Genomic DNA, 27,389 nt, shown 5'->3' on the forward strand with positions numbered 1-27,389 from the left:
ACCCAGCATATAACAGGCAGCATATTATATCCAGCATACGGTATTACTCCAGCATATAACAGGCAGCATATTATATCCAGCATACTGTATTACACCAGCATATAACAGACAGTATATTATATCCAGCATACTGTATTACACCAGCATATAACAGGCAGCATATTATATCCAGCATACTGTATTACACTAGCATATAACAGGCAGTATATTATATCCAACATACGGTATTACACCAGCATATAACAGGCAGCATATTATATCCAGTATAATGTATTACACCAGCATATAACAGGCAGCATATTATATCCAGCATACTGCATTACACCCAACATATAACAGGCAGCATATTATATCCAGCATACTGTATTACACCCAGCATATAACAGGTAGCATATTATATCTAGCATAATGTATTACACCCAGTATATAACAGGCAGCACATTATATCTAGCATACTGTACTGTATTACACCCAGCACATAACAGGCAGTATATTATATCCAGCATACTGTATTACACCAGCATATAACAGGCATTATATTATATCCAGCATACTGTATTACACCCAGCATATAACAGGCAGTATATTATATCCAGCATACTGTATTACACCCAGCATATAACAGGCAGTATATTATATCCAGCATACTGTATTACACCAGCATATAACAGGCATTATATTATATCCAGCATACTGTATTACTCCAGCATATAACAGGCAGCATATTATATCCAGCACACGGTATTACACCAGCATATAACAGGCAGTATATTATATCCAGCATACGGTATTACACCAGCATATAACAGGCGGCATATTATATCCACTATAATGTATTACACCCAGCATATAACAGGCAGCATATTATATCCAGCATACTGTATTAAACCAGCATATAACAGGCAGCATATTATATCCAGCATACTGTATTACACCCAGCATATAACAGGTAGCATATTATATCCAGCATACTGTATTAAACCCAGCATATAACAGGTAGCACATTATATCCAGCATACTGTATTACTCCAGCATATAACAGGCAGCATATTATATCCAGCATACTGTATTACTCCAGCATATAACAGACAGCATATTATATCCAGCATACTGTATTAAACCCAGCATATAACAGGCGGCATATTATATCCAGCATACTGTATTACACCCAGCATATAACAGGTAGCATATTATATCCAACATACTGTATTACACCCAGCATATAACAGGCAGCATATTATATCCAGCATACTGTATTACACCAGCATATAACAGACAGTATATCATATCAAGCATACTGTATTACACCCAGCATATAACAGACAGCATATTATATCCAGCATACTGTATTACACCAGCATATAACAGGCAGCATATTATATCCAGCATACTGTATTATACCAGCATATAACAGACAGCATATTATATCCAGCATACTGTATTACACCCAGCATATAACAGGCGGCATATTATATCCACTATAATGTATTACACCCAGCATATAACAGGCAGCATATTATATCCAGCATACTGTATTACACCCAGCATATAACAGGCGGCATATTATATCCACTATAATGTATTACACCCAGCATATAACAGGCAGTATATTATATCCAGCATATTCTATTACACCCAGCATATAACAGGCAGTATATTATATCCAGCATACTGTATTACTCCAGCATATAACAGGCAGCATATTATATCCAGCATACGGTATTACACCAGCATATAACAGGCAGCATATTATATCCAGCATACTGTATTACACCCAGCATATAACAGGCAGTATATTATATCCAGCATACTGTATTACACCCAGCATATAACAGGCAGCACATTATATCCAGCATACTGTATTACACCCAGCATATAACAGGTAGCATATTATATCCAGCATACTGTATTACACCCAGCATATAACAGGCAGCATATTATATCCAGTATAATGTATTACACCAGCATATAACAGGCAGCATATTATATCCAGCATACTCTATTACACCAGCATATAACAGGCAGCATATTATATCCAGCATACGGTATTACACCAGCATATAACAGGCAGCATATTATATCCAGCATAATGTATTATACCCAGAATATAACAGGCAGCATATTATATCCAGCATAATGTATTACACCCAGCATATAACAGGCAGTATATTATATCCAGCATACTGTATTACTCCAGCATATAACAGGCAGCATATTATATCCAGCATACGGTATTACACCAGCATATAACAGGCAGCATATTATATCCAGCATACTGTATTACACCCAGCATATAACAGGCAGTATATTATATCCAGCATACTGTATTACACCCAGCATATAACAGGCAGCACATTATATCCAGCATACTGTATTACACCCAGCATATAACAGGCAGCATATTATATCCAGCATACTGTATTACACCCAGCATATAACAGGCAGCATATTATATCCAGTATAATGTATTACACCAGCATATAACAGGCAGCATATTATATCCAGCATACTCTATTACACCAGCATATAACAGGCAGCATATTATATCCAGCATACTGTATTACACCAGCATATAACAGGCAGCATATTATATCCAGCATACGGTATTACACCAGCATATAACAGGCAGCATATTATATCCAGCATAATGTATTATACCCAGAATATAACAGGCAGCATATTATATCCAGCATACTGTATTACACCCAGCATATAACAGGCAGTATATTATATCCAGCATACGGTATTACACCAGCATATAACAGGCAGTATATTATATCCAGCATACGATATTACACCAGCATATCACAGACGGCATATTATATCCAGCATACTGTATTACACCCAGCATATAACAGGCAGCACATTATATCCAGCATACTGTATTACACCCAGCATATAACAGGCAGCATATTATATCCAGCATACTGTATTACACCCAGCATATAACAGGCAGCATATTATATCCAGTATAATGTATTACACCAGCATATAACAGGCAGCATATTATATCCAGCATACTCTATTACACCAGCATATAACAGGCAGCATATTATATCCAGCATACTGTATTACACCAGCATATAACAGGCAGCATATTATATCCAGCATACGGTATTACACCAGCATATAACAGGCAGCATATTATATCCAGCATAATGTATTATACCCAGAATATAACAGGCAGCATATTATATCCAGCATACTGTATTACACCCAGCATATAACAGGCAGTATATTATATCCAGCATACGGTATTACACCAGCATATAACAGGCAGTATATTATATCCAGCATACGGTATTACACCAGCATATCACAGACGGCATATTATATCCACTATAATGTATTACACCCAGCATATAACAGGCAGCACATTATCTCCAGCATACTGTATTACACCAGCATATAACAGACAGTATATTATATCCAGCATACTGTATTACACCAGCATATAACAGGCAGCATATTATATCCAGCATACTGTATTACACTAGCATATAACAGGCAGCATATTATATCCAGCATACTGTATTACACCCAGCATATAACAGGCAGCATATTATATCCAGCATACTGTATTACACCCAGCATATAACAGGCAGCATATTATATCCAGCATACTGTATTACTCCAGCATATAACAGACAGCATATTATATCCAGCATACTGTATTACACCCATCATATAACAGGCAGCATATTATATCCAGCATAATGTATTACACCAGCATATAACAGGCAGTATATTATATCCAGCATACTGTATTACACCCAGCACATAACAGGCAGTATATTATATCCAGCATAATGTATTACACCCAGCATATAACAGGCAGTATATTATATCCAGCATACTGTATTACACCCAGCATATAACAGGCAGCACATTATATCCAGCATACTGTATTACACCAGCATATAACAGGCAGCATATTATATCCAGCATATTGTATTACACCAGCATATAACAGGCAGCATATTATATCCAGCATACTGTATTACACCCAGCATATAACAGGCAGCATATTATATCCAGCATACTGTATTACACCCAGCATATAACAGGCAGCATATTATATCCAGCATACTGTATTACACCCAGCATATAACAGGCAGTATATTATAACCAGCATACTGTATTACACCAAGCATATAACAGGCAGCATATTATATCCAGCATACTGTATTACACCCATCATATAACAGGCAGCATATTATATCCAGCATACTGTATTACACCCAGCATATAACAGACAGCATATTATATCCAACATACTGTATTACACCAGCATATAACAGGCAGCATATTATATCGAGCATACTGTATTACACCCAGCATATAACAGGCAGTATATCATATCCAGCATACTGTATTACACCCAGGACATAACAGTCAGTATATTATATCCAGCATACTGTATTACACCCAGCATATAACAGGCAGCACATTATATCCAGCATACTGTAGTACACCCAGCATATAACAGGCAGCATATTATATCCAGCATACTGTATTACACCCAGCATATAACAGGTAGCATATTATATCCAGCATACTGTATTACACCCATCATATAACAGGCAGCATATTATATCCAGCATACTGTATTACACCCAGCATATAACAGGCAGTATATTATATCCAGCATACGGTATTACACCCAGCATATAACAGGCAGTATATTATATCCAGCATACTGTATTACACCAGCATATAACAGGCAGCATATTATATCTAGCATACTGTATTACACCCAGCATATAACAGGCAGCACATTATATCCAGCATACTGTATTACACCAGTATATAACAGACAGCATATTATATCCAGCATACTGTATTACACCAGCATATAACAGGTAGCATATTATATCCAGCATACTGTAATACACCCAGCATATAACAGGTAGCATATTATATCCAGCATACTGTAATACACCCAACATATAACAGGTGGCATATTATATCCAGCATAATGTATTACACCCAGGATATAACAGGCAGTATATTATATCCAGCATACTGTATTACACCAGCATATAACAGGCAGCATATTATATCCAGCATACTGTAGTACACCCAGCATATAACAGGCAGCATATTATATCCAGCATACTGTATTACACCCAGCATATAACAGGCAGCATATTATATCCAGCATACTGTATTACACCCAGCATATAACAGGCAGCACATTATATCCAGCATACTGTAATACACCCAGCATATAACAGGCAGCATATTATATCCAGCATACTGTAATACACCCAGCATATAACAGGCAGCATATTATATCCAGCATACTGTATTACACCCAGCATATAACAGGTAGCATATTATATCCAGCATACTGTATTACACCCAGCATATAACAGGCAGCATATTATATCCACCATACTGTATTACTCCAGCATATAACAGACAGCATATTATATCCAGCATACTGTATTACACCCAGCATATAACAGGCAGTATATTATATCCAGCATACTGTATTACACCCAGCATATAACAGACAGTATATTATATCCAGCATAGTGTAATACACCCAGCATATAACAGGCAGCATATTATATCCACCATACTGTATTACTCCAGCATATAACAGACAGTATATTATATCCAGCATACTATAATACACCCAGCATATAACAGGCAGCATATTATATCCAGCATACTGTATTACACCCAGCATATAACAGGCAGCATATTATATCCAGCATACTGTAATACACCCAGCATATAACAGGCAGCATATTATATCCAGCATACTGTAATACACCCAGCATATAACAGGCAGCATATTATATCCTGCATACTGTATTACTCCAGCATATAACAGGCAGCATATTATATCCAGCATACTGTAATACACCCAACATATAACAGGTGGCATATTATATCCAGCATAATGTATTACACCCAGGATATAACAGACAGTATATCATATCCAGCATAATGTATTACACCCAGCGTATAACAGACAGCATATTATATCCAGCATAATGTATTACACCCAGCATATAACAGACAGCATATTATATCCAGCATACTGTATTACACCAAGTATATAACAGACAGTATATCATATCCAGCATAATGTATTATACCCAGCATACAACAGACAGCATATTATATCCAGCATACTGTATTACACCCAGCATATAACAGGCAGCATATTATATCCAGCATACTGTATTACACCCAGCATATAACAGACAGCATATTATATCCAGCATACTGTATTACACCAGTATATAACAGGCAGCATATTATATCCAGCATACTGTTTTACACCCAACATAAAACAGACAGCATATTATATCCATGGCCGCCGAGAGGGGGGGGGGGAGGGTACATTTTACCTGGGCCCGGGCCTATCAGGGGGCCCGGGGCCCGAGAACACATAAAAAACATTTTTTTTTTTTTTTTTATCTCCAAGTGGTGCGGGTTCCTTGTAGCGGGAGTCGGGACTTGGAGCGTGGGCGGCGGTACATCAAAGGAGAGGCCGCGGTGAGCGGGGGGCTTCTTACTATCACACACTGCACTGTGTGTAGTGTGTTGTGCAGGCAGCGGCATTCCACCGCTGCGGAGCTTCCGTGCAGAGAGACTCTCGCGAGATGATGTCATCATCTCGCAGGTCTCCTGCCTGGATCTGCAGACTGCAGCAGCTGGGACCGGATGCTGCAGCCTGCTTGTGGGAGAGAGTCTGACAACAACAGGAAGGGGAAGGTGCAGTGTGGAGCCGGAGGAGCTCAGAGGCTGAGCTCACTGAACAAGTGCTGAGTCTGACACACTGACACAGAAAACACCCTGTGCACCCAGTCTAAAAACAAGTAGTAAGTACACTTGTCTCCTCTCCTCTGCCTGGCTTAATTTCTATGATGTATTTGTATATATATATATAAATATAAATATATATATATATATATATATAATCTATATATATATATATATATATATATATATATATATATATATATATATATATATAGATTATATATATATATATATATATAGATTATATATATATATATTGATTATATATATAATCTATATATATATATATATATATATATATATATATATATAATCTATATATATATATATATATATATATATATATATATAATCTATATATATATTATATAATATATATACATATATATATATACACACATCTCTGTGGCATATGTATAATGGGCATCTCTGTGTGGCATATGTATAATAACTGTTACGGAGCGGGGCATATGTATAATGGGCATCACGGTGTGGGGATATGTATAATGGGCATCACGGTGTGGGGCATATGTATAATGGGCATCATGGTGTGGGGCATATGTATAATGAGCATCACGGTGTGGGGCATATGTATAATGGGCATCACGGTGTGGGGCATATGTATAATGGGCATCACGGTGTGGGGCATATGTATAATGGACATCACGGTGTGTGGCATATGTATAATGGGCATCACGGTGTGGGGCATATGTATAATGGGCATCACGGTGTGGGGCATATGTATAATGGACATCACGGTGTGGGGCATATGTATAATGGGCATCACGGTGTGGGGCATATGTATAATGGGCATCACGGTGTGGGGCATATGTATAATGGGCATCACGGTGTGGGGCATATGTATAATGGACATCACGGTGTGTGGCATATGTATAATGGGCATCATGGTGTGGGGCATATGTATAATGGGCATCACGGTGTGGGGCATATGTATAATGGACATCACGGTGTGGGGCATATGTATAATGGGCATCACGGTGTGGGGAATATGTATAATGGACATCACGGTGTGGGGCATATGTATAATGGGCATCACGGTGTGGGGCATATGTATAATGGGCATCACGGTGTGGGGCATATGTATAATGGGCATCACGGTGTGTGGCATATGTATAATGGGCATCACGGTGTGGGGCATATGTATAATGGGCATATGTATAATGGACATCACGGTGTGGGGCATATGTATAATGGGCATCACGGTATGGGGCATATGTATAATGGGCATCACGGTGTGGGGCATATGTATAATGGGCTTGACGGTGTGGGGCATATGTATGACGGGTATCTCTGTGAGTGGCATATGTATAACGGGCATCTCTGTGAGTGGCATATGTATAATGGGCATCACGGTGTGGGGCATATGTATAATGGACATCACGGTGTGGGGCATATGTATAATGGGCATCACGGTGTGGGGCATATGTATAATGGGCATATGTATAATGGGCATCACGGTGTGGGGCATATGTATAATGGACATCACGGTGTGGGGCATATGTATAATGGGCATCACGGTGTGTGGCATATGTATAATGGACATCACGGTGTGGGGCATATGTATAATGGGCATCACGGTGTGGGGCATATGTATAATGGGCATCACGGTGTGGGGCATATGTATAATGGACATCACGGTGTGTGGCATATGTATAATGGGCATCACGGTGTGGGGCATATGTATAATGGGCATATGTATAATGGACATCACGGTGTGGGGCATATGTATAATGGGCATCACGGTGTGGGGCATATGTATAATGGGCATCACGGTGTGGGGCATATGTATAATGGGCTTGACGGTGTGGGGCATATGTATGACGGGCATCTCTGTGAGTGGCAAATGTATAACGGGCATCTCTGTGAGTGGCATATGTATAATAAGCGTTACAGTGTGGGGCATATGTATAATAAGCGTTACAGTGTGGGGCATATGTATAATAAGCGTTACAGTGTGGGGCATATGTATAATAAGGGTTACAGTGTGGGGCATATGTATAATAAGTGTGACAGAGTGAGGAATTATGTTTTTCTTTTTTTTCTCTCTCCTTTTTTTTTATGTAATGCCCCGCCCCTTTTGTAGCTCCTCCCACATCTCCTCCGCCCACTTTCTGCCCCCGCCCACAGTTCCTGAACCTATTTTCCTACAAAAATAGCACTGCTGTTTCACCCCCCCCCCCCTTCCCCCATGGGGGCCCTGGGAAGTTGTTGTACCGGGGCCCAGGATTTCTCTTGGCAGCCCTGATTATATCCAGCATACTAGATTACACCCAACATAGAACAGGCAGCATATTATATCCAGCATACTGTATTACACCCAGCATATAACAGGCAGCATATTATATCCAGCATACTGTATTACACCCAGCATATAACAGGCAGCATATTATATCCAGCATACTGTATTACACCCAGCATATAACAGGCAGCATATTATATCCAGCATACTGTATTACACCCAGCATATAACAGACAGTATATTATATCCAGCATACTGTATTACACCAGCATATAACAGGCAGCATATTATATCCAGCATAATGTATTACACCCAGCATATAACAGGTAGTATATTATATCCAGCATACTGTATTACACCAGTATATAACAGGCAGCATATTATATCCAGCATACTGTATTACACCCAGCATATAACAGGCAGCATATTATATCCAGCATACTGTATTACACCCAGCATATAACAGGTAGTATATTATATCCAGCATACTGTATTACACCCAGCATATAACAGACAGCATATCATATCCAGCATACTGTATTACACCCAGCATATAACAGACAGTATATCATATCCAGCATAGTGTATTACACCCAGCATATAACAGGCAGCATATTATATCCAGCATAGTGTAATACACCCAGCATATAACAGACAGTATATCATATCTAGCATACTGTATTACACCCAGCAGAATTCACATATAACAGCATATACCAGCCAGCATTGAAACACATGTGCTGGCAAGAACAGTGTTCTTTAAAGTCTACTCCATTGGGGTGATTCAGGTTGGTTTGCAAAAGCAAACTCCTTCTTTAATGGACAAAACCATGCTGCACTGCAGGTGGGGCAGATGTAACATGTGCAGAGAGAGTTAGATTTGGGTGAGTTATTTTGTTTCTGTGCAGGGTAAATTCTGGCTGCTTTATTCTTACACTGCAATTTAGATATTTTTTGAACAAAGCCCACATAAATATAACTCTCTCTGCACATGTTACATCTGCCCCACCTGCAGCACACAGATCAAATGGCTTATGCTTGCCACACATCACACCAACTTTGGTCCAACCATCCAACTAGTTGCTTGGATGGAATTAAAATATGGTACTGGATGGGAGCAAATGGAATATTTAATTCAGAAACTTGCTCCCAAAATCTGGAAAAGGACAAAAATTGTCGTTTAGACACGGTGCTGTAGTTGTACCTGTTTGATTTAAACAATTTGACTGAAAGTTTTTGTCCATTTTCCTGGGTTTGTGAGCACATTTCTGATTGTCCTTTGGGTACTTGTGTATTATCACGGCGCCCATCGCATTGCATACCATAAGGCTTAATATGGTATGCAATGAGATGAGATGTGCTGCGATGGGACCCGATGTTATACAATTTAAAATTGTATACCGTTGTATATGGCATACGATGAGATGAGATGAGATTTTAAATTGTATAAGCACACTAATGGTTGCTTTCAATGTTAATTGGCCCCCATATAAGATTTTTAATTGTATAAGGACCCTAATGGGTGCTTACAATGTTAAATGCACCCCCACTATCAACGTCAACCCGAAGCATGGCGAGCGCCGGCGGTACGCGTCCTCCGACCTTTTCATACCCCCACTATCCATGTCGGCGTGGAGTTGATCTTATATAGTGTGGCGATATAGTGCACCGAGCCCGAAGCGTGGCGAGCCCCGCGAGGGGACGCGTAATACATGTAAAGTAAAACGCGGCCGCTCGCCACGCTTCGGGCTCGGTGGCTCGCTGCGCTCGTCACACTATATAAAATCAACTCCACGCCGACATGGATAGTGGGGGGTATGAAAAGGTCGGAGGATGCGTACCGCCGCCGCTCGCCACGCTTTGGGTTGGCGTGGATAGTGGTGGTGGCGTGGGGGTGCATTTAACATTGTAAGCACCCATTAGGGTGCTTATACAATTAAAAATCTTATAGGGGGGCCAATTAACATTGAAAGCACCCATTAGTGTGCTTATACAATTTAAAATCTCATCTCATCTCATTGTATGCCATTGTATGCCATATACAATGGTATACAATTTTAAATTGTATAAGATACCATAAGATGGAAATTGTGGGCGCCGTGCTAATACACAAGTACCGTCCTTAGCTCCCATACAGTACCAGATTTTTATGGTTGGAGGAAAGTTGGCCTGATGTGTGGCCAGCATCAGACGTGTTCTCAGCAGAGCTGAACGGGACTCCGCAGCTCACTTACACCCAGGCTCTCGCGCTGCATGGGGTATGGAGGCCGGATGTAGCAGGACACTTCTGTAAATCCCATTTATATTCCTTTACATTCCGCTTCAACATACCGAGTACAGCAAATAAACTGTTAAGACCGGAAAGAACACAGGACTGTGCCCAGTATGCTGGGACTATGGGTGGGCACAGATGTGACATATACCTAGGTGTTACACATATACACATCATACACATCATTGCGCATTAATCCCTGATCTCTCTGCTGCGCTTTTTCCGTCCTGTACAATAAGTTGTGGTGAAGCCGTACACACAGTAATCATTGCACAGCACAATATGCCAGTGTGTGCCGCTGTACTCACCGGACTTGCCTCTTATATATCCCGCGTGTAGTGTCTTCTGCTGCGCAGTCCCCAGACCAGCATCTGATCTACAATACAAACACAGGCCTCAGGTAAATACACATATCCATATTGTGGTACATTGCCAGATTGTCAGCTCTGCCAGGCAGGACCCTCCCTCCCCTGCCAGCTCTAATCTTGTCCAGGATAGCTCACAGACAATGTCAATAGGTCGACATATGGGCCGACATGCACTAGGTCGACAAATGAAAAGGTTGACATATCAACCTAGTGTATGTTGACCTTTTGGTGTTGACATTGTGAGCTTTACAGCACCCTCTTGTCCCATGTGTGCACTTGTATATTGTTTAGTGTTGGGTCTCTGTATTGTGTGCCTTGTCTATAAGCATTTTGCATTTGATTCCTGGGGAGTCCATCAGACGCTGCCCGCAGGGCCGCCCCCCCCCCCCCCTGCACGCCCGCCAATGGATGATTTACATACATACACAACATCGGTCCTCCTTGCGAACGCACGGAAGACCAAATAAATCAGAATAAGGTCCATTGTATGTATGACGCTCTGTTTGCAGCCATGTTCCGGGCCCTGGAATGCTGAGCCACAGAAATAAATCATGGTGATGTTCTATTGCAGCTGAAGGGGAGAGGCGATAATACATGGGTAATACAATCCCACCGCTGCACAGATTTATCTACACATATCTGACAAGAGGATATCTGTGTGTTCTGTTGGGTTTGCTTGTGCTTTGATGGTGGCCACTACTGGCAGAGATGAAAGCACTGAAGCTGGCGCTGGGACGCCACTGTGACGGTACTGCATCAGACCAGTCCGGTAATGTCCGTCTACACCAGGAATTAAAGCTTATTAGGACGGCGCAGAATGTGCCACAGAGAATGTGACTGTTACTCACTTCAAAGAGGCTCCAGGCGGCAGAGCATGTGGAATATGTTCTATCAGGGCTGCTGGATTACAGCAATTAGCAGACTCGGGTGCCAGGAATGGGTTAACCTAATTTTCTAATAGCGGTAAGGCCCTCTTTGTTGGGGTTGGGTCGGAGGACCACATAGTACAAGGAAAGCATGGCAGGTGGAGGAGAGCATGAATCCCACCCAAACATGAGATTGGGGACTGGTATATTGGACGGGCTTCCAAATATAAGACTGACTGCAGAGTCTTTTGCCCTGACACTAATGTCTATGCCTTCTGCCCTGCCAACCATCTCCTGGAAGGCTATATTCCCAGCCATCTCCTGGAAGGCTATATTCCCAGCCATCTCCTGGAAGGCTATATTCCCAGCCATCTCCTGGAAGGCTATATTCCCAGCCATCTCCTGGAAGGCTATATTCCCGGCCATCTCCTGGAAGGCTATATTCCCGGCCATCTCCTGGAAGGCTATATTCCCAGCCATCTCCTGGAAGGCTATATTCCCAGCCATCTTCTGGAAGGCTATATTCCCAGCCATCTCCTGGAAGGCTATATTCCCGGCCATCTCCTGGAAGGCTATATTCCCGGCAATCTTCTGGACGGCTATATTCCCAGCCATCTCCTGGAAGGCTATATTCCCAGGCATCTCCTGGAAGGCTATATTCCCAGCCATCTTCTGAAAGGCTATATTCCCAGCCATCTTCTGGACGGCTATATTCCCAGCCATCTTCTGGAAGGCTATACTCCCAGCCATCTACTGGAAGGCTATACTCCCAGCCATCTACTGGAAGGCTATACTCCCAGCCATCTACTGGAAGGCTATATTCCCAGCCATCTACTGGAAGGCTATATTCCCAGCCATCTTTTGGAAGGCTATATTCCCAGCCATCTTCTGGAAGGCGATATTCCCAGCCATCTTCTGGAAGGCGATATTCCCAGCCATCTACTGGAAGGCTATATGCCCAGCGATCTTCTGGAAGGCTATATTCCCAGCCATCTTTTGGAAGGCTATATTCCCAGACATCTCCTGGAAGGTGATATTCCCAGCCATCTCCTGAAAGGCTATATTCCCAGCCATCTACTGGAAGGCTATATTCCCAGCCATCTTCTGGAAGGCTATATTCCCAGGCATTTTCTGGAAGGCTATATTCACAGCAATCTTCTGGAAGGCTATATTCCCAGCCATCTACTGGAAGGCTATATTCCCAGCCATCTACTGGAAGGCTATATTCTCAGCCATCTACTGGAAGGCTATATTCCCAGCAATCTTCTGGTAGGCTATATTCCCAGCCATCTCCTAGAAGGCTATATTCCCAGCCATCTCCTGGAAGGCTATATTCCCAGCCATCTCCTGGAAGGCTATATTCCCAGCCATCTACTGGAAGGCTATATTCCCAGCCATCATCTTGAAGGCTATATTCTCATCCATCTCCTGGACGGCTATATTCCCAGCAATATTCTGGAAGGCTATATTCCCGGCCATCTTCTGGAAGGCTATATTCCAAGCCATCTTCTGGAAGGTTATATTCCCAGCCATCTTCTGGAAGGCTATACTCCCAGCCATCTTCTGGAAGGCTATATTCCCAGCCATCTCCTGGAAGGCTATATTCCCAGCCATCTTCTGGAAGGCTATATTCCCAGCCATCTCCTGGAAGGCTATATTCCCAGCCATCTCCTGGAAGGCTATATTCCCAGCCATCTTCTGGAAGGCGATATTCCCAGCCATCTACTGGAAGGCTATATGCCCAGCGATCTTCTGGAAGGCTATATTCCCAGCCATCTTTTGGAAGGCTATATTCCCAGACATCTCCTGGAAGGTGATATTCCCAGCCATCTCCTGAAAGGCTATATTCCCAGCCATCTACTGGAAGGCTATATTCCCAGCCATCTTCTGGAAGGCTATATTCCCAGGCATTTTCTGGAAGGCTATATTCACAGCAATCTTCTGGAAGGCTATATTCCCAGCCATCTACTGGAAGGCTATATTCTCAGCCATCTACTGGAAGGCTATATTCCCAGCCATCTCCTGGAAGGCTATATTCCCAGCCATCTCCTGGAAGGCTATATTCCCAGCCATCTACTGGAAGGCTATATTCCCAGCCATCATCTTGAAGGCTATATTCTCATCCATCTCCTGGACGGCTATATTCCCAGCAATATTCTGGAAGGCTATATTCCCGGCCATCTTCTGGAAGGCTATATTCCAAGCCATCTTCTGGAAGGTTATATTCCCAGCCATCTTCTGGAAGGCTATACTCCCAGCCATCTTCTGGAAGGCTATATTCCCAGCCATCTCCTGGAAGGCTATATTCCCAGCCATCTTCTGGAAGGCTATATTCCCAGCCATCTCCTGGAAGGCTATATTCCCAGCCATCTCCTGGAAGGCTATACTCCCAGCCATCTTCTGGAAGGCTATATTCTCAGCTATCTACTGGAAGGCTATATTCCCAGCCATCTCCTGGAAGGCTATATTCCGAGTGATCTCCTGGAAGGCTATATCCCAGCCATCTTCTAGAAGGCTATATTTCCCAGCCATCTTCTGGAAAGCTATATTCCGAGCCATCTTCTGGAAGGCTATATTCCAAGCCATCTTCTGGAAGGTTATATTCCCAGCCATCTACTGGAAGGCTATACTGAAGGCTATATTCCCAGCCATCTCCTGGAAGGCTATATTCCCAGCCATCTTCTGGAAGGCTAAATTCCCAGCCATCTTCTGGAAGGCTATATTCCCAGCCATCTCCTGGAAGGCTATACTCCCAGCCATCTTCTGGAAGGCTATTGTCCCAGCAATCTTCTGGAAGGCTATATTCCCGGCCATCTCATGAAAGGCTATATTCCCAGCCATCTTCTGGAAGGCTATATTCCCAGCCATCTCCTGGAAGGCTATACTCCCAGTCATTCTGGAAAGCTATATCCCAGCCATCTTCTGGAAGGCTATATCCCAGCCATCTTCTGGAAGGCTATATTTCCAGCCATCTTCCGGAAGGCTATATTCCGAGCCATCTTCTGAAAGGCTATATTCCGAGCCATCTTCTTGAAGGCTACATTTCCCAGCCATCTTCTGGAAGGCTATATCCCCAGGCATTTTCTGGAAGCTATATTCCCAGCCATCTCCTGGAAGGCTATACTCCCAGTCATCTTCTGGAAGGCTATATTCCCAGCTATCTTCTGGAATGCTATATTCCCAGCAATCTCATGGAAGGCTATATTCCGAGCCATCTTCTGGAAGGCTATATTCCCAGCCATCTTCTGGAAGGCTATATCCCCAGGCATTTTCTGGAAGGCTATATTCCCAGCCATCTATTCCCAGCCATCTCCTGGAAGGCTATACTCCCAGCCATCTTCTGGAAGGCTATATTCCCAGCCATCTCCTGGAAGGCTATATTCCCAGCCATCTCCTGGAAGGCTATATTCCCAGCCATCTTCTGGAAGGCTATATTCCGGGCCATCTTCTGGAAGGCTATATTCCCAGCCATCTCCTGGAAGGCTACATTCCCAGCCATCTCCTGAAAGGCTACATTCCGAGCCATCTTCTGGAAGGCTATATTCCCAGCCATCTTCTGGAAGGCTATATTCCCAGCCATCACCTGGAAGGCTATATTCCCAGCCATCTCCTGGAAGGCTATATTCCCAGCCATCTTCTGGAAGGCTATATTCCGAGCCATCTTCTGGAAGGCTATATTCCCAGCCATCTCCTGGAAGGCTATATTCCCAGCCATCTCCTGAAAGGCTATATTCCGAGCCATCTTCTGGAAGGCTATATTCCCAGCCATCTTCTGGAAGGCTATATTCCCAGCCATCTTCTGGAAGGCTATATTCCCTGCCATCTCCTGGAAGGCTATATTCCCTGCCAACTCCTGGAAGGCTATATTCCCAGCCATCTTCTGAAAGGTTATATTCCCAGCCATCTCCTGGAAGGCTATATTCCCTGCCATCTCCTGGAAGGTTATATTCCCTGCCATCTCCTGGAAGGTTATATTCCCTGCCATCTCCTGGAAGGCTATATTCCCAGCCAGGGCCAGACTGGAACCAAAAATCGGCCCTGGCATTTTTACCAAACAGGCCCATCTGCTGTGGCCACACAGGCCCACCTTCTTTTGACTTTCTCCTCAAAACCTACACCAAGATGGGTACACAACCAAAATTGGAGTATAATGAAACATAAAAAAGTATATCACATAATAAAAAACAATATCTGGACAAAATAGAGCTAATTGCTAAAAAAAAAAGCCTGGTTAGTAGCTTGACAAAAATGCACATGCTGGCGTCCCAGCTAAAAAGAGGACTTGAGCTGTGATTTGATTTGCCTTTATTAGCGTGTATGCTCACACGAAAAGGTTCTTTTCAGGCAGTGTAACTTAGAACAGTCAGGGAGCTGGTATATTACCAGAATAGTGGATGACCGTCCCAAGCAGACGTGGACAGCAGGCCGATGATCAGTGCTGTCATGGCAGGTATTTGTCAGGCCTGGCGTGAAGGCAGTGCTGCTAGTGTTATATGGCTGCAGTCTGTGATCCGTGTAGTTCTTTGAAAACAGCACGTCAAGGGAAAACGTCAGGCGGAAGTCAGGCTCAGGTACTGGCGGAAGTAGCGCAACGCATTTTGTCTCCCAATTGGAGACTTTTTCAAGGCACCTCAGCTCCCCCCACCCATGCTGGCTGCTCATACTGGATGGTGCGGGTGCAGTCACGGTGTCATGACACTGTCAATATGCAAATTAAGCGGCGGTCAGCACTGTGATGCCCAGGGGGCAGTGCTGAAAGCGCTGAGCAAAGAATACACAAATCAGCCCACAAGGCCATCGGCCCTGTTTCCAGCCATCTTCTGAAAGGTTATATTCCCAGCCATCTTCTGAAAGGCTATATTCTCATCCATCTCCTGGAAGGCTATATTACCTGCCATCTCCTGGAAGGCTATATTCTCATCCATCTCCTGGAAGGCTATATTACCTGCCATCTCCTGGAAGGCTATATTCTCATCCATCTCCTGGAAGGCTATATTCCCTGCCATCTCCTGAAAGGCTATATTCCCTGCCATCTCCTGGAATGCTATATTCCCTGCCATCTCCTGGAAGGCTATATTCCCTGCCATCTCCTGGAAGGCTATATTCCCTGCCATCTCCTGGAAGGCTATATTGTTTGCCACACCACTTTACAGAAGGTGACACTATCATCTTCTGAAAGTCCACCCTCCTGACCATGTTTCTTGAAGTGGAAATGGTTTCTTCTGCCAATGGTACAAAATGTACTTTTCTCATTGGGCCCAGTCTTTTTTTTAAATTCCATGGCTTGTTAATAAAAGTCCTCTTTATATACAGTACTTTAAACTCGACATGTCTTTCAATGTATAGATAAGACAAGAACAGATATATACTGTACGATAATATATACTGGTTGTATATGTTGCATAATACTTGAACCGCTGCTATAGCTTGTGTTAGTGGGAAGAGCGGCTTTACAACCTGAATAAATATTATTATGGAAATAAATGTAATGCTGCATGTCATTCCTGCTTAAGTGAAACAGGTTCTATTCCTCTGTTTTTATTCCCAGTGAAAGAATAAAATACATAGCGAGCTTCGTGTTACTCTTGTGAATAATTTCCTTTTGCATAATAAAGCAGAGAGTCCTCAAGTACACTCAGCCGGACGAGGCTGGGGCGGGGGGATTGTATATCTTCCTGAATCAGAATATACAGTATGTGTGTGTAATGCATTGTTTAACAACATTTACATTATGCTCTTCTAGGTCAAGTGATGTGAAGTGCTGTCTTTTATGGCAGAGGAGAATCATATACAGCTGACGAGGGCTTGGAGTGTTATGGTTCTGTATTAAACGTAATCCTCGCTGCTTCTCTGACTCCACAAGAAAAACATCTGGTCGTTTTTAGATTCCCCTTGGATTCCTGACTTCAAAGCGAGTTATAAAGAATAACAAATACATGTACTGGCATTGAAGGGGAAAAAAAAGAAACAGCAGGAGTGACTGGTAAAAACTGTCCTTATTTGACTGCTAGTGACAAGCGCCGCAGGCGGCATTGTGAGAACGCCGAGGGGTTGAGTGGAGGGAGCCCTTATCAATCGCTATTCTAGGTGTCGCGGGAAGACATCACTGGGAACGCTTCCACAGGGAATTAGGGGAGCACAGTAGTCACTCAGCTGCGGCTACAGACATGGAGACGAACTTTAGAACTCCATGGGTGGGGGGTGGATTTCAAGCTGAACGGAAAAGGTTACCACTTGCGTCTATGCTCTTACAGTTCCCAGAAAAATCGCACTGTAGGTGCATCTGGAGCAAATTCGTTGGTAGCCATCATCAACTCGAACATGGCCACCGTCTAGTGTGGGCGCAGAATTTATGCTTGGGAAGGAAGGTCCTTAAAACAATATGGGGCTCGTTTATCAACGCGTGGTAAAAGTCATTAAACTGACAAAACTTGTTGAGTATGATAAAAGGTGCACCGGCCAATCAGCTCCAACTGTCATTTATCATAAACACAATAGTCAGTAGCTGGATACATGTCAATTGGGAGCTGAACACATGACCGTTGGGAGCTGAACACATGACAGTTGGGAGTGGAACACATGGCAATTGGGAGCTGGAGACATAGCAGTTAGGCGCTGGACACATGACAGTTGGGAGCTGAACACATGACAGAGGGGAGCTGAACACATGACAGTGGGGAGCTAGACACACCAGTGTTGGGAGCTGGACACATGACAGTGGGGAGATGAACACATGAAAGAAGATAGACACATGACAGTTGGAAGCTGTCACTACAATGCCTTTTCCTGAGCCTGCCAAACGCATTTTCCTGAGCCTGCCCAACACCTTTTCCTGAGCCTACCCAACGCCTTTTCCTAAACCTGCACAACACATTTTCCTGAGCCTGCCCAACACCTTTTCCTGAGCCTACCCAACGCCTTTTCCTAAACCTGCACAACGCCTTTTCCTGAGCCTGCCCAACGCTTTTTCCTGAGCTTGCCCAATGCCTTTTCCTGAGCTTGCCCAACGCCTTTTCCTGAGCCTGACCAACGCCTTTTCCTGAGCCTGCTCAACGCCTTTTCCTGAGCCTGCCCAACGCCTTTTCCTGAGCCTGACCAACGCCTTTTCCTGAGCATGCCCAACGCCTTTTCCTGAGCCTGCCCAACGCCTTTTCCTGAGCCTGCCCAACGCCTTTTCCTGAGCATGCCCAACGCCTTTTCCTGAGAATGCCCAACGCCTTTTCCTGAGCCTGCCCAACGCCTTTTCCTGAGCATGCCCAACACTTTTTCCTGAGCCTGCCCAACGCCTTTTCCTGAGCCTGCCCAACGCCTTTTCCTGAGCCTGCCCAACGCCTTTTCCTGAGCCTCCCCAACGCCTTTTCCTGAGCCTGCCCAACGCCTTTTCCTGAGCCTCCCCAACGCCTTTTCCTGAGCCTCCCCAACGCCTTTTCCTGAGCATGCCCAACACCTTTTCCTGAGCCTGCCAAACACCTTTTCCTGAGCCTGCCCAACGCCTTTTCCTGAGCATGCCCAACGCCTTTTCCTGAGCATGCCCAACGCCTTTTCCTGAGCCTCCCCAACGCCTTTTCCTGAGCCTCCCCAACGCCTTTTCCTGAGCCTCCCCAACGCCTTTTCCTGAGCCTCCCCAACGCCTTTTCCTGAGCCTCCCCAACGCCTTTTCCTGAGCATGCCCAACACCTTTTCCTGAGCCTGCCAAACACCTTTTCCTGAGCATGCTAAACACCTTTTCCTGAGCCTGCCCAACGCCTTTTCCTGAGCCTGCACAATGCCTTTTCCTGAGCCTGCCCAACGCCTTTTGCTGAGCCTGCCCAACGCCTTTTCCTGAGCATGCCCAACGCCTTTTCCTGAGCCTGCCCAATGCCTTTTCCTGAGCATGCCCAACGTCTTTTCCTGAGCATGCCTGCAGTTTTCTTAGAGCTCCCTCAAAGCAGCCGGTTACCACCCCCAGACGCCGGCTTCCTGTCAATCACCTTGCAAATGGCTAGCGAAAGAAAAAAGATGCCAGATTCCTTGGTTAGCAGACGCTGCACATGCATACCGCGGGCCGTACGCATGCGCAGTGTATCGATAACAGGCAGCTGCAGCAATAAGGTCTGCATCAGGCCATTAGTCCTTCATATTGCACCATTATTATTATCCTTTATTTATAAGGCTGCACAAGGGTTCTGCAGCGCCGGCCAGAGTACAGAACAGCATAACCATGATTTGCAGCACATACACCGTGGCCGCGTCCTCTGGCGCAATACAAGGAGCTGCTGCAATGTTAGATATATATTCGGTGGGATACGCTTGCTAGGTTGACACTATGAAGGTCGACACACATTATGTCGACCACTAAAGATTGACATGATAAACTCGTGAAGACCTTTTGACTGTGGACCTTCCGGCCATGTGGACCCATTAGGCCTTATTAGTGTCTTGTGTACACTACTCCCAAGTAAGGAGTCAGGGGAGAGACATGTGGGTACTTGTTTCCTATCTGGTCGCCCGCTACGTTAATTGCGCACCATGCTATTCTCCGTATAAAAATCGGATCGCATCGCATCGGATACCACAAATGCACATACACGATATTGAACGATGCGATGCGATCCGATTTCGTTCCCGCTTTTATGGTTGGCCCATAGGATGGCCCATCTGTAACACTACTGTATTTATTGACCCTTCAAAGCCCTCCCCTTGTCACATCTGCACAGAAACACAGTATTGACGTCAACCCGAAGCGTGGCGATCGCAGCGAGCCCCGCGAGGGGCGGCGGTACGCGTCCTCCGACTTTTTCATACCCCCACTATCCACGTCGGCGTGGAGTTGAGAATAGAATAGTGTGGCGAGCGCAGCGAGCCACCGAGCCCGAAGCGTGGCGAGCGCAGCGAGCCCCGCGAGGGGACGCAGATACTTCACAGGTATCCGTGTCCCCTCGCGGGCTTCACAGGTATCCGCGTCCCCTCGCGGGGCTCGCTGCGCTCGCCACGCTTCGGGCTCGGTGGCTCGCTGCGCTCGCCACACTATTCTATTCTCAACTCCACGCCGACGTGGAGAGTGGGGGTATGAAAAGGTCGGAGGACGCGTACCGCCGCCGCTCGCCACGCTTCGGGTTGACGTCAATACTGGGGTGGCGTTAACAATGGAGGCGCATTTTAAACCATCAGGGGGGGGGGGTTTCCTATACAAATCGTGGGTTTGTGGGGTTATTACATTGAAATCAATGTAAAATCGGGTCTCAGGGACCATTTAACATTGATTCCAATGTAAAAATCGGGTTGATCGCGTCACCGCATGCGATACGATCCGATTTAAAATGAAATCGGATCGGATAGCATCGTATGCCATCGTACATCATCGAGTACCGAATCCGATGCGATGCGATCCGATTTCATTACGGTGCCGTACGTAGAAAACCTGGGCGCCCAGATAGGAAACAAGTACCGACGTGACCTCAGCAGCCGCTGCAGACCAGTGTAAGGAATGAGGCAGAACCAGCGATTGCGTTATTATATTAGAAGTGATATCTGTCTGTAACCGGCATGGACAGAGCCACAGCAGCAGATCCTATAGGCCCGGCCTGTAAGCGCAGCTCAGTAACTGCACAGTGTGTCATTGCATAGGCCTCAGGATTAATAACGCTACAATGAGTCTCTCTCTCCCACCTCCTCCCAGCCCACAGATCTGTTTCCCCAGTGCCTTGTACTGGTGTAAGATGCTTTAAATAGATCAGAAGTTTCCTGAGGTCAGCGCACTCAGGCTGCGGCAGGAATGTGGATCTGGATGTTTTCAGTCTTGTATGCAAATAGTGTATAAGTTGAGCTACTATGTATAGAAGGGAAATAGGAAACATGTGTAACTACTGCAGGCATGAATGGAGGAGTGAATGGGAAGAATTATCGGCCTATAAACAGCAGAGTGCAGAGCCTGACAGCGGGTAATCTCAGGTCAGGAACACTGGGATCACCAGCAGCTGACATTTCCTCTATGGCTACCAATACTTATCTCTGCTAAACCTGTGCTATGAGCCACTGCCGGCACTTCCGGCCCATCTCCCTCGCCTCTCGGCCTATTTACTGTCTGTGGGCATAAGGTGGCAGAAAATCTAGTTCTGCTCAATTCACAGAACATTGAGGTGAGGCCACCTCGGCCAGGATCGTTTATTGGAAGTTTCTCACTTAGCGCTGCCATATTCTGAGAGTCCGTCGCACGCTACATTTATGCCAGTTACACTTTTGTTGCTTGTATTCCGCTGTAAAGGCCCATACACACTAGAAGATATGGCTCATAAAGGGGCTTCAGAGCGACATTGTCCCGAAATATCGTCTGGTGTGTATGCGTAATGTTGTTAACGATGCGCGCTCCCACGCGTTGATAACGACCATCTTTATCTTCCAAACAGGCAACTCACTGAAATATACCCTTTGTTGGGCTTAGAGGGCCCACTGAGACACAGGCCCTTATTCTGGTTGACTCGCAAGGATGATCCCGTCTGTATATATGGGATCTGTTACATCTGATGATACATCAGAGCTTTGTGTAAATGTCTGGCTGTTCCAATTCCAGTAGAGTCCCCCCTGGATGATAATATTATTATTATTATTATTAGTGATTTGTGGCACGTCGCTGTGTTTTATGGTTATTTTGATTGGAGTCGGCTTATGATAAATTATCCCTCTGGCCACTTCCCAAATTGGGAGCAGTGTGCGAGGCAGCCGGCGCACGGACTGGGAGAGCGGATTAGGGATGAGCTGCCAGTAGCAGGAGCGCACACAGTCTGGGAGACACAACCTGGCGTAGATCACCATATGGATGTATGCTGTATTTGTACTTATTAGGTATTATCTAATCGATTTACCACGTCAGTGTGCAAGTTACATGTAGGAGGAAGAAGGAGCATAGAAAATTGTTTTAAAAGAAAATTGTGTCCTTGACTGAGAGCTACACAAAGCTTTGTCCACCTCCAATCTAGACTGTTGGTACAGTACCGTAGATCGATATTCTAAAACATACTCTGCAAGAGACAGTGTACAGTATAGGGATTCCTAGGGTGCCACCTGCATTGTACAGCAATCCTTATGGTACTTCACTGTATTTTATATAGATCGTTAGGGTGCCCACTGTATTGCATATAGGGCCCTAGGGTGCTCTCTGCATTGTATGGAGTTTGCTAGTGAGACCTAGAATATTATCTGTAGTATATATAGTTTATTATAATGTCGTCCATATTCTCTGTATTGTGTTGCAGTCTAGAATACACTCTTTGTTTTAAAACGAGGGCTGTTATAGTGTGAATTACCCACCCAAGACCCTGCCCTCTCTATAATAAGAGTCGTGATCTTTGAAGATGGGGTGCTCCCCAAAATGTTCAGCTAATATATACACAGCGAGCAGAACACACCACCACCAAAGTGACAAAGTGAGGAAGAAAACCATCATCAAACGCAAGGAGAAGTGTATGGCATCATCAGGGTGTAACAATACAGTATAGCATGTATATATATATATATATATATATATATATATAGTGAATAGTTAGAGGCCAGCATAACACAATAAAATAGCGGAAGATAGCAAAAAAAGCAAAAAGCTGTGTTTAATCATAAAGGTGGACACACCAGCATATCAAAGATAGTCCATATACATATTACCAGATAAAAGCAGCAGCATGGTAAATGTGGCATGGTGGTCCACCTAGAGGGTCACTGATGCCCGACGGCCGTTTCGGTGTGCTATCACCGTCCTCAGGAGCTCCTGAGGACGGTGATAGCACACCGAAACGGCCGTCGGGCATCAGTGACCCTCTAGGTGGACCACCATGCCACATTTACCATGCTGCTGCTTTTATCTGGTAATATGTATATGGACTATCTTTGATATGCTGGTGTGTCCACCTTTATGATTAAACACAGCTTTTTGCTTTTTTTGCTATCTTCCGCTATTTTATTGTGTTATGCTGGCCTCTAACTATTCACCATACTACATTTACGTGGCTTCAGCATTTCCCCAGATGATGTAAATGAAGTGTGCTAACTGCTATTGGGACATATATATATATATATATATATATCTATCTATCATATAACTTAGTACAGCATACACGCAGGGAGTAAGGAGACACAGGGAGTGCAGTACAGCATACATGCAGGGGGTAAGGAGCCACAGGGAGCGCAGTACGGCATACACGCAGGGAGTAAGGAGACACAGGGAGCGCAGTACAGCATACATGCAGGGGGTAAGGAGACACAGGGAGCGCAGTACAGCATACACGCAGGGGGTAAGGAGCCACAGGGAGCGCAGTACAGCATACATGAGGGGTTAAGGAGACACAAGGAGTGCAGTACAGCATACACAGGTAGTAAGGAGACACAGGGAGTGCAGTACAGCATACACAGGTAGTAAGGATCACAGGGAGCACAGTACAGCATACACACAGGGAGTACGGAGACGCAGGTAGTGCAGTACAGCATACACGCAGGGAGTGAGGAGATGCAGGGAGCGCAGTACAGCATACACGCAGGGAGCGCAGTACAGCATACACACAGGGAGTAAAGAGATGCAGGGAGTGCAGTACATCATACACGCAGGGAGTGAGGAGATGCAGGGAGCGCAGTACAGCATACATGCAGGGAGTATGGAGACAGAGGGAGCGCAGTACAGCATACACACAGGGAGTGAGGAAATGCAGGGAGCGCAGTACAGCATACATGCAGGGAGTAAGGAGACGCAGGGAGCGCAGTACAGCATACATGCAGGGAGTAAGGAGATGCAGGGAGTGCAGTACAGCATACACACAGGGAACGCAGTACAGCATACACACAGGGAGCGCAGTACAGCATACACGCAGGGAGTAAGGAGACACAGGGAGCACAGTACAGCATACACACAGGGAGCGCAGTACAGCATACACGCAGGGAGTAAGGAGACGCAGGGAGCGCAGCACATGGTAGTATGTGGGATCAGAGCACAGCATTACATGTGATTGATGTGTGCGGAGGGGTCAGCATGTTCTCAGATCTCTGCAATTGCTCAGGATGGGAACATATTGTTCCATAGCAGATGCTCGCCTGGAAGCGCCGCACTTCAGAGCCTTCCCAGTTGGACCATACACTAGCACTCGACCACATAGAAAAGATCATTTACATCTTGATGATGCAGCTTAAGATAATTATAATGGCAATTCACGGGCATCAGGGTGTCTTTGGATAAGAAATGATAATAAGAATTCATATGTACTAAGCAGTTTACGGCTCCCCAGCATGACACAATGACACTGGGAGGAATAAGGCTGCACTCGGGTGAGTATGAGGTTGGTGTAACCTGTCTCCTAAGTGGGGAAAGGTGGGGTTGGAATACAGATATTGCCGCGCTAATGGCCCAATTACTGCGCGATAAATAAAGGCGCACGCAGAGAAATCATTTCCAACTTATTCCCTTACAAAGTGAACTTTCCAAATTATAGCTCTCATTGCTGAGTGCCAGAGAGGCCACATCGCTTCCCACCTCATAATGATCCATCGCTATATCATCCCCCGCCACGTTAATTAGTCTGGACCGCGGCCGCACCCCTGCAGCTCCCAGGAATAGGCGCTGGGGTCTCCTCTCTTCAAAAATAACAAAAATATTCCACAATTTTAATTGAACATATTCGCTAATTACTGAAGATAATGTTTCAGGTCTAACATCATTTGTAGAGATAATGCAGCGTTATAATACACGGTGGGCACAAGAGCTTGCGCTTCTACTGCTGCAATCCCATCCACGGCTGCTTTACGCTATCGCTGCAACAACGCGCATCCCCTGGTTACATCCTCCGTGGGTATGACTGAGCAAAACATAGTGATATATCGCCTGGTGTGTCTTTAGACGCCACCATTGGCCGCGCCATCAGGTGCCTTATGGAAGGAGCAGGTTTACCATCTGTGTATTGTCTCCTATGCGTCTCACCCACATATAGTACGTCCACCAGACGCACCACTCCTATTACCACCCTGTCACCACCCAAAAACACCCCATAGAATTGTCTGCACCTATGCTACACTCTGGTCCAGGAACAGATCATTGTGTCCCTCCTGGAGAGGGACACACATTTGTCACATCTACAGTATATCTATATACTGTACATAGACATACATACGCATGCATATAGACCATTATACATATAATACAGGATATATATAGTGACACATCTACCCTGAGGCTACAGCTGCTCCTCCCCCTCCTCTCTCCATGCTGTCGCACAGTTGCAGGCACCGAGTAGCTCCTCCCCCTCCTCTCTCCATGATGCTGCAGGCACCGAGTAGCTCCTCCCCGTCCTCTCTCCATGCTGTTGCAGGCACCGAGTAGCTCCTCCCCCTCTTCTCTCCATGCTGCTGCAGGCACTGAGTAGCTCCTCCCCCTCCTCTCTCCATGCTGCTGCAGGCACCGAGTAGCTCCTCCCCCTCTTCTCTCCATGCTGCTGCAGGCACCGAGTTGCAGCTCGCCCCTCTTTCCCTACTGCTGCGGGCACCGTGTAGCTCCTCCCCCTTCACTCTCCAGGCACCATGTAGCTCCTCCCCCTGCTCAGACTCCGCCCCCTAAACGGCTGCGCTGCTATCACTGTTCACGTGTGCGGATCCCGGTCACCGTAATGTGAGAAACGCTGGAGGATCTCCCACTGTATGAAGCCCCGCGGTATATGATGGCTATCGCTGTGTGCTGCTGCCGGTAACTAACAACAAGTAGCGCTGCGGCTGCACCTGTGTTTTGCTTATCAAATGCCAATACTAAAGTGGGCTAGGCAGCGCTGCCATGCTCCATGGGGACTAGCGCATTTAAGGGTGGGGTGGGGGTTTGGCAAAACCATGCCTCGCTTCAT

General features: G+C 45.0%; 1 protein-coding gene and 1 long non-coding RNA gene across 7 annotated transcripts in view; one reads left to right on the plus strand and one right to left on the minus strand.

Moving 5' to 3' along the window:
* The window catches only part of ZBTB20 (zinc finger and BTB domain containing 20), a 759,091-nt gene that overhangs the window by 287,958 nt on the left and 443,744 nt on the right, over positions 1 to 27,389 (minus strand). For all 6 annotated transcript variants that reach the window (XM_083171555.1, XM_083171553.1, XM_083171550.1 and 3 more), the window contains one exon: positions 11,624 to 11,691. The gene's annotated coding sequence lies outside the window, so the exon portion shown is untranslated. The remainder of the gene's footprint in view (positions 1 to 11,623; positions 11,692 to 27,389) is intronic.
* Positions 27,087 to 27,389, plus strand: part of LOC146058658 (uncharacterized) — a 41,511-nt gene continuing 41,208 nt past the window's right edge. Inside the window, exon 1 of the long non-coding RNA XR_014469881.1 lies at positions 27,087 to 27,238. This is a non-coding gene — a long non-coding RNA (uncharacterized LOC146058658). The remainder of the gene's footprint in view (positions 27,239 to 27,389) is intronic.

This window comes from Crinia signifera, chromosome 2, assembly GCF_055691185.1.
Source record: "Crinia signifera chromosome 2, ASM5569118v1, whole genome shotgun sequence".
Taxonomy (NCBI): Eukaryota; Metazoa; Chordata; class Amphibia; order Anura; family Myobatrachidae; genus Crinia; species Crinia signifera.